The sequence below is a fragment of the Camellia sinensis genome, chromosome 6, assembly GCF_055761805.1.
Source record: "Camellia sinensis isolate YWXY chromosome 6, ASM5576180v1, whole genome shotgun sequence".
NCBI classification, from domain to species: Eukaryota; Viridiplantae; Streptophyta; class Magnoliopsida; order Ericales; family Theaceae; genus Camellia; species Camellia sinensis.
In genome coordinates, this window is record NC_138966.1 from 138,821,384 (window position 1) to 138,831,589 (window position 10,206).

General features: G+C 38.6%; 1 pseudogene; it reads left to right on the forward strand.

The window, feature by feature from the left end:
• Window positions 1–8,526, forward strand: part of LOC114277986 (2-alkenal reductase (NADP(+)-dependent)-like) — a 52,160-nt pseudogene extending 43,634 nt beyond the window's left edge.
• The last annotated feature ends 1,680 nt before the right edge of the window (window positions 8,527–10,206 follow it).

The window sequence follows — 10,206 nt, forward strand, 5'->3', positions numbered from 1 at the left end:
TTTGGTAGACTTCGTGGCCGAGTTTGCCCCAGGAAGTCATTATGTTTGCCCGGTTGACTTGACCGAGGCAACCGAGCAAAGGGAGGAAAGTGCTGCAGGAATTGCGTAGCCTCCGCAGCAAGTCACTCAATTACGCAGCGAACCATGTAGCCTTACGGTAGGAGGGAAAGGGGCAAGCTGCATTACTACAAGCAAGGACGCGCCTGAAAGGGAAGTACTAGGATAGCCAAGCCGTGAGGATCAAATCCTAACGACGGATGAAAGCCAAGAAGAAGGTGTCGTCAACGTCCCTGATCCTAAAGTGTCCTCAGATCCCTCCACTTGCTAGAAGTTGTTTATAGGAGAGATTTGGAAACTCTTTGTGGATGGAACGTCCAGTAGGCACAGGGCTGGACTTAGGATAGTCCTTATCTCACTAGATGGCTTGACCATTAAACAGGTTGTCAACCTCAGTTTTCCATCATCCAATAACGAGGCGGAGTACGAAGCATTGTTAGTCGGTTTGAAGTCAGCTTGCCAAATAAAGGCCACCGAGCTGATGGTGCATAGCAACTCCCAACTAGTAGTCAATGAAATTTTGGCGATTATGAAGCGAAGGATGATAGAATGGCCAAGTACCAAGAGTTCATCAGAAAGGAGATCATGAAGTTCGAAGTTGTAAGGATAGAGCAAATCGGCCAAGAAAAAAATAGCAAGGCGGATGAACTGGCCGGTTTTGCATCAATAGCGGATACATCTATCCCACACCCATTGCTAGTGGACTTCCTGCCAAGACTGAGCATTGAGAAACCCGAAGCGGCTGAGATTTGCTGCACCGAGCTAGGCCCCTCCTGGATAGACCCCATCGTGGTGCCCTTAAAAAATGGCATTTTGCTAGAGGAAAATAAGGAAGCCAACAAGATTAGGGCGAAGTCGCAGTGATTTTGGCTCTCCCCATCACTTGTATTATACAAAAGTCCTTTACAAGACCATACTTGAAGTGTGTCCATCCTAGCAAGGTCGAAGCATTCTAGTTCAAAATCCACGAGGGCATTTGTGGAAGTCACCAAGGAGAAAGGTCTCTAGCCTACCGAGCTATTTCACAGGGGTATTGGTGGCCATACATGCAAGCAGAAGTATAAAAATATGTCAAGAAATGCGAGAAATGTCAAAAGTTCGTGTATCAAATCCACCAACCAACTAGACAACTCCTACCTTTGATCAGCCCTTGCCCTTTTGCAATGTGGGGCTTGGACATAGTGGGACCACTCCCAACAGCGTCAAGCAACAGAAAGTTCTTTATTGCGGCAACGGACTACTTCACAAAGTGGGTGGAGGCTGAGGCGCTTGCATCCATCAAAGAAAAGGACGTGAAGAAGTTTGTATGGCAGAACATCATAACCCGGTTTGAAATTCCCAAGGCCTTCATATCCGACAATGGCACTCAGTTTGATGGAAGAATCTTCAGGGTTTTTGTGAATAGCATAGAATCGAATTCTACAACTTCACATCGGCCAACCCTTAAGCCAATGGCTAGGTCGAAGCCTCCAAGAAAGTAGTCTTAGACGGTTTGAAGAAAAGGCTAGAAAAAGTGAAAGGAAATGGGCTGAAGAGCTTCCCCACGTCTTATAGGTGTACCAAACTACAACTAGGCGGTCAACTGGTGAAACGCCTTTTTTCTTGGATTATGGCATGGAAGCAGTGATCCCCCTGGAAGTTGGCTCCCCACTATTAGAAGCGAAAATTTCGATCGCAATTTGAATAAAGAGGCCATAGCCTTGGAGTTAGATCTTGCCGAAGAAAGAAGAGAAAGGGCATTGGTCCACATCGCCTCGTATCAATAGGAACTGTCTAGAAAATACAACAAGTAAACATTTTTTCCACCTACGATTTCTGTTGGTACTTATTCTATTCGTAAAGAAATTATTTGGACTTTTTGCCTAACTAGGGGGCAACGGTTGCTGGTAGGTTTGACCAACACAACTTTTGGCACTCTTTAACCGAGATAAGGATCTAGGCTAAAGAATATTAGCAAGTTTGACCAACACAACTTTTTGCACTCTTTAGCCAAGATGAGGATCTAGGCTAAAGAAGGTTAGCAGGTTTGACCAACACGATTTTTTTTTATTCTTTAGCCAAGATGAATATCTCAGCCAAAAAAGGTTGGTAGGTTTGACCAACACAACTTTTTTTGATTCGTTAGCTGAGATAAGCATCTCGGCCAAAGTAGGTTGGCAGAATCAGGTAAAGCCAAGCTAGTTAGTTCGGTTAAGCATGCAGTTAGAAAGAAACAACACAGTGACCGAGCAAAAAGGTAGAACTTTTTCATTAATTGAAAAATGATTACAATAGGTGGGGCATATAGCCCGATTACATAGCAAAGAAAAGGAACAAAAAGAAAACAACAACAGCAAAATACAAAGTTCCATCCTGGTTAGGCAAAAAGGTCATCAAGCTTAGCATCTAGGTCACCACCGACTTCACCACATGGCAGTCCGGTCCCAGCCTTACCTTCTTATGTTAGATTGGTCACGGCCGATCCTTCGATCAAGCTTGGCACAGTTTGGCTAGACAAATCCACTCGAGCAAGCAATGAAGTTTAGAGGCTGAGGTTAGTGTTCGTGGAAGGAGCATCAACTGGATCTAGGATCTCCTCCTCCTAAAGAAACTTCTACTGGACAGCATTCGCGTAGTCCATCATGTAGCTCGGTATGAAGTGAGGAGAAGGATTCAGGAATACTTCAGAGTCATGTGCTTGGCCAAGCTTTTCAGTGGCACTTAAAGAAGATGTCTTTGGCCACTTCACATTGATGGACGTAGGTTTCTTTGCTCTTTTTGAAACCCCGGTCCTCCGCGTCCTTCATCTTCTTATATAGCTCCTTGATTTCAGTATTCTTTTTTTTTTTCTAGTTTAGCAAGTTCGTGCAAATATCGATCCTTTTTCTTGGCCAAGGCTTTTTGCTTCTCTGCCTCAGCCGCACTGACCTGCTCGGCTAGCTTCTTTTTCTCAGCACTCAACTCAGCCAGAGAAGCCTTTAGGGCCTTTAGCTCGGCGTCTTTTGCATTCACCTCAGTGATGGTCGTCTTACCCATTTTTCGCAATTCAATAACACGTTGGTGAGCAACGTGACTTTTCTGAATGGCCTGCATAGCGTATGAAGTGGTAAGTTAAACCGCACCAAGAGATGGTAAAAATAACAGTTATATTGAAGTTTCAAACTTTACCAAGACCATCGACTTGGTGGCAGACCAAATCGCCTTCAACTTGATCAGGTGATCGTGCTTTTCCATATCAACTGGAGGGCATAGGCTTTTGGATAGGCCAAAGGCCAGCAAGTGGTCTTTTTTAGTGGCAACCGAGTCAATTGTGGTCACAACGCGACCTTTAAAGGTCACGGCTAGAGCCCACACTGGAGGAGAAGATGAACTACCACAATCAGAGTCGCGACCCCGCTGAAAATGTTGGGTTGCTGGCAGCTCAGCCTCTTCCTCATCTACCAGCCGCTGCAGTTGGGTAGCCGAGGTGCATGGCCTCTTACTAGGCCGGGATGAGGTAGCCCGGGTGGACGGTAGGGTGACAACGGTCTCAACGGTCTGGCCGGTGAGAGGTTGCTCGATATGGACCTTGGTATTTAAGGCAGATGCTTGCTCAATGATCAGAGCTCAGATGGCTCTCCTCTTGGCCATCTCCTATTTTTCGGTAAGTGGGATTAGGTTGATTTGGGAAGGCTGGGATCTGGCTCTGGTAAGGACTCCAAAAGGAAGTTGGTTACTTTAGTCTTTCTCCTGCCACTGTAGCGGTAGGTCGGCTAAACATTAAGCAGTTCAGAACAATCTTGATGTTGGTAGCATAGCACGGTTTGTAGTGCGGCTTGATTCGGGTAGGTGTAATTTGATTTAAGTTGGTTCAAATCTGCAAGAGGGACAAAATCACAAGGGTTAGTGTGGCGGGTGTTAAAGTAGCAAGAATGATTTGTTCCCTTGTTCCAGTTGATGTTGTAGCTCGGTATCTGGGCTTCTTGGTCTTCAAAATTTCCAGACACCCAGAGAAAATCATCGTTGTTTAGGTCTTTATCTGGTGTACACTTGATGATTTTCTCTCCACCCTTTCTTATTGTAAGGTAGTAGACCCAACCGTCATCATTTTGGCCAAATGGGTACTGATGGAATAGCTCAGCCAATCTGAGGTTGAGGTCGAGGTGATGAATTAGCTCAGCTACTCCGTTGATAATTCTATAGGTATTGGTGGATAATTGAGTGGGGCATAGTCTGGTTTGCCTAAGGAACTTACAGATGAGTAGTTGGACTAGGAAGCGATGTCCCCCTTTACGATAGACACCATGGAAAACGGAACAAAACCTAGCTTGCCCCATGGTGTGGTGTCTAACTCGGCTAGGGAAAGGTGGACATCATCTGGAATGTTATAATCCCTTTGGAATTCGGCTATGGCACTAGGTGAGTTCACCAGAAATCGGTATTTGCCCATTATCTTAAATTTTCTATGTTAAATACTGTGTGCACGGCGGCCTGGCGCGGCGCTGATATGGAATTTGACTGGCTTGGTTGAGCAAAGCTGCCCAGGGATAAAGTGCAAGGTGTGCCTAGCCAACCTAGTCAAGTCTGCAAAGTGGAAATAAAAATGTGTTATGCCCAAGTGACAAACCGGGCTAAGTAAGAGTCAAGACTAATCAAGTGGAAATAAAAAGGGTTTGTCTTTACCAATTGGGTCTATCCAATGTTGTATCCTGGTTAAATCCAAGGCAGAATTATGTTCTTTTTCATCGCCTCAACTTGTATGCTTGGCCTTCCTCTTATCCTTTTAGTTAGTGCACATTGCACATGCATATGACCCTTAAATTCCAATTAAATAAACCCATCCACTAAAATTTTCCTGCTATACTAATTCGACACTAAAATTTTCCTGTACTATTTATTTTGTTCCATAAAAAATCTCCAGAATTTAGGGCCTCAAAAGGTCTATTTTATTTCTTTCCATAGAGTGATTGTTTATGTTTTGTTGGCTACAATATTTAGGATTTTTTGTGGTCTTTTGAGAAATCATAAGTTTGCATGGGTGACTTTTCTTTTTCTTTTTTTTATTGCTAGTGACTTTTCCTACTGATGTTTTGTAGCCTATAACTAGATATGGAGTGGCTAGAGTTTTGGATTCTGGACATCCAAACTTTAAGAAAGGTGACTTGGTTTGGGGAATGACTGGATAGGAAGAGTATAATGTCATTAAAGCACTAGAGAGCGTATTTAAATTCAAAATACAAATGTGCCTTTTTCTTATTATACAGGAATCCTTGGTAAGTTTGTTTAATTTGTTTGCTTCAACTACTGCAAGTGCAATAAGCTATATTACATAGAATTGGATATGAGTGTTAGGTGCGGGTATGTATCTACAAGTTGGACTCGTTAAACCATAAATTTAAAGGTACGAAGACTCGGCAAAAAAAACAATGTCTTATTTTTATATTTTTAATCAAATATGTGAGATAAAATGGTGCTATATGTAACTTACAACGTCAAAAAGACATTTTAGCAATTATATAACAATATGTATACATAATAATAGTGTTATATACAATCATATAAGAAGTGTTCATTGAAAAGTAACCGATACATATCCCATATCCTTGTCCAATTGTTGGGCGTCTGACACGGGTATTTGATTTATTTTGAAGAGTTTTTGTAACATAGGCAATAATAAGTTCGCTTATATTTTTTTAGTTACAAGAATCATTTTATCTTTGCGCAATATCACTACTTGAGGAGGTTAGCAGGACATGAAGCTGAAAGAAGTTTTCTCTGTTTCACTTATTTTTGTCTAACTTTAAGAAGGTCAACAATTATGCTCAATGAGCTCATCAAGGGGATCGTTTGGGCTGGGCATTAATATTATGAGAATGCTCATTCTGAGAACTAACTGCGTGACATTTGAACAAAATGAGCTCCCAGTATCTTTTACTAGCATTAGTTTGGAATTATGAAGTGATAATATGTGCTCTCTCATATTTGCTAAATTTCCTCTTTGTATTTTGCATCTCTATAATGACATCATGGGTCATTAAGTGCACTAGCCTTTGTTCCAATATATGGGGTCTTTGGGAAGCTTCTTTAGGTCCAATTTTGAATATTAGGTAACTTGTAAGTAGACATGCTAAATTTATGGATCCTATTGGTGTCTGAAGAATGAAATTGGAGATATAGCATTGGAAGTCTCTCTCTCTCTCTCTCTCTCTCTCTCTCTCTCTCTCACACACACACACACACACACACACACAAGATTACAGATGTTTGCACGAAACTCTATTTTCTTTTACTACTTCTTTTTTTGATAAGTACATTTTCTTTTACTATATTTTAATTTAAGTACTAGCTTATTCCTTTATTTTTGGGTTGGCAATTTCTACTAATTAGATTGAATATACCAACTCAATCTATTTATTAATATTATTATGCAATGCGATTGATAGATATAGCATTTTTTTCATGCATACTAGCATTAGTTTACAACTAATTTCTATCCAAAACTTTTTTTTTTCTTTTTTCCTTCACTATGCTGAACTTGCAAACTGACGAAGTAACTTTAATCCTTCTGACCATTTGTGGTCATTATGTTGTTGGTTTGGTGAAGTAGAATCACATCACTTGCTCAAAGTCCTATGCACCACCATTCATTTGACATTTTCAATTAGTTGTTGTAAGGTAGATAATTTTTTACTTGATTTTAGGATAAGGTGAATTTAGTATGTGACATTTTTCATTGTCCCTTCTAGATCTATGGCTTTGTATTCTCACTTTGACAACTGATGAAGTTTATTGCTAAAATTTCATAGAAGGAAAGCATTTTGTTATAGTTCAGTCAGTAATTCAATCCATTAGAGGGCATATATTGCTTAGAATTTTCAAAGCCTTAGTTATCATGTTTCCCTCTATAAGATGTGCATAACTCGTTTTTTTATCAAATTCTCTATTTTTTTTTTTTTTTTTTAATTTGGGATGGTCAATTGTTGCTTTGAATTTGCATTTTGTAGGCATGGCTGGTGTGACGGCCTATGCTAGTTTTTATGAGCTATGCTCTCCTAAGCAAGGAGAGTATGTTTCGTTTCAGCTACCTCTGGAGCTGTTGGTCAGCTTGTTGGGCAGTTTGCAAAGTTATTAGGCTGTTATGTTGTTGGAAGTGCTAGAACCAAAGAAAAGGTGAGTGCCCCTCCACATTTCATTATGCTATTGATGATAAAATAACTAGTTAGTGGCTGGCCCAGTTAGAATTGTATTGATTGCTCAATCAATGTATGTGGTTTGACACTTTTTCCTTAACTAGCATGTTTTCCAAACTCTCACAAATTTTGAAATTTTAGCCAAAGAGTATTTTATGCTGGGTCAGAGCAAGCATCGTCACCGCCTCTTCTTTTTTTTGTTCTTTTGTTTCTTTCTTTTACTATTTTTCAACCAAGGTTGATCTGTTGAAGAACAAATCTGGGTTTGATGAAGCTTTTAACTATAAAGAGGAGGACTTGGAAGCAGCTTTGAAAAGGTGAGCATTTCATGTTCTTGTATAGAAATACATAACAACACTAAAAGATTTAGAGCCGGAGTACTTTGCTGGATAGAATGGCTACTAGTATGGACAACCTTGTTCAAGGAATGCCCCTTCATGAATAAAGCATGAAATTCTACAAGCAACCTTTTGACTTACCTTGTATAAAATAGACGGTGTCCAAAACTCAGCTCCTAGGGGTTGTTTGTTGAAGATTGCATTTCTTTTCTTTTTTTTTGAAAACTAGAAACTAAAACTTATTTGGTTTATTGTTTTCATTAAAAAAAATGGAATTGATTTTAAATTTTTCACTTTTTTTGGAAATGAAAAAATGGTGTTCACTTGTTTTCAAAACAAATTTTCACTCTTTCCTCCTCCTCCACGTTTGGCCACCATCTACTGCTGCCACCACCCACCTACCAGAAAACAAGGAATTGGCAACGTTAACAAACAATATATTTCTTTAGAAAAGTGCTGGTCTTTTTTTTTTCTTTTCTTTCTTTTAAATCTCAATTTTCCCAAATTCAACATCTTCATTATGTACCCCTCTAATTAAAATTTTTCCCAAGTACTTTCCAAATGGCATCGATATTTACTTTGAAAATATTGGAGGAAAGATGCTTGATGCAATACTTCTCAACATGAGACTCCGCAGTTGTATTGAGTTATGTGGTATGATCTCACAGTATAACTTTGAACAACTTGAAGGCGTTCACAACTTGTTATGTCTTATCACAAAACGAGTCCGTATGGAAGGATTTATAGTTTTCGATTACTATCACATGTATCCAAAGTTTCTGGACATGATCTTGCCCCACATAAAAGAAGGAAAAATCACATACGTGGAAGAAATAGCTGAAGGCCTAGAGAGTGCCCAAGCAGCTCTTATTGGGCTTTTTGCCGGTCACAATGTCAGCAAACAGGTGGTGGTTGTTGCTTGTGAATATAATGATGTTATTGATGTCCTAGTAAACCCTAATGTAAATTCTCAGTATGCTTAAACTAAACTTATTAAGGAAATAGTCACTACAACATTTTCTTAGTTAAGTGACATTTGCAAGTGTCACAAAACTATCCTTCTAATGACATTTTTCAGTCTCGTGACATTTTAAACAAGTGCCATTTATACCCGTATCACGGTAGATACTAGTGGCACCTTAGTGATACTTGCAAGTGCCACTACACTATAATGGATAAAGACTTTCAATGACACTTTGATGTCATGATAGACATTATTTGTGACACTATCAAGCGCCATTAAAAAAAGACTTTGTGACACTTTAGTGACACTTGTAAGTGTCATTACACCATCAAGGCTAAAGAGTTTTAGTGACACTTTAATGTCATGGAAAGTGACACTTTAGTGACACTTGTAAGTGTCATTACACCATCAAGGCTAAAGAGTTTTAGTGACACTTTAATGTCATGGTAGACACTATTTGTAACTCTATCAAGTGCCATTAAAGAAGACTTACAATCTAAAAAATGCCACTATATGAACTTTTAATGGAGCTTGTTATGCCACAATTGATATTTTTAACAATTTCATAAATGCCACTAAATCCAATTCATTTGTGCTATTAAATGGATATAAGTGTCATTGAAGCTTATTTTAGCGACACTTTGCAAAGCTACTACCACTACTACAAAATGCCACTTATATGTTCTTTTCATTGACGCTTTTAAAAGCCACAACTAAGCATGCGTAAATGCTTTTAAAAATTGAATCGATTGTATAAAAAATTGAATATTAATTGCCACATCCTATATTAATTTGACACCCATTCATCCTGTAATAATTTCATAATAATAAATAAATATTACCACCATAGGATCATCACATCAAAAAAAAAAAAATTCAAACCACAATCATTTTTTAATCTAAAAATATAAGTTTATTTATATTGTAATAAGAATCATAATCAGAATTATAAAAGATTCTACCACTCTAACAAAGTTAAAGCAAAAAAAATTATTCCAACCATAAGTTGTGAAAAGCCATAGTGATATCCATCTTCCGGAGAGACAAATTATGAAAACAAATTCAGTTCCCAAATTCTCAACATCACTTGTATAAATATTCTCAGCTAGCATTCATAACTTGTGAAATCTGCATCCAAAAGATAAACAATAAAGGTAATTGAAATTATATTAAGTTAATATAAATTTGTTAATGAAATTAGTATTTACAAAAGAAATCTACTACAAATGGAGCAGACCAAGCAACATGAGCTCCAATAGCTTGTCCAATTGTTTTGATAAGTCCATATGATCGTATCAAGCTCTCATTAGTTTGACTGGCACTTGAACATATACCTCCCAATAGTCAGGTCCTAGTTCTTCCCCTTCTACTTCTTTAGATGGATCTGTGCTTTTAAGTACTCCGATTGCAACTGTTTCTTTTGGCCTAATGATACTTTTTAGAACAACTATGTCTCCCAACTACAAATCAAGATTTAACAACCTAAGTAATTATATATTTACAATTAATAAATAATTTTGAAAAAATAAACTAGTACAAAGTGGCAGAGTAAAGATGATCACAACTGAAAGTGATATGTATTTCTCTAGTAGATAAGCAAGCCACATGGTTTAATCACTTAATTGGTTCACCACACTACAACAAATTATATAAAAGTAACTACCGTAAGTCTTTAGACCATATCAAATAATAGCTTAAA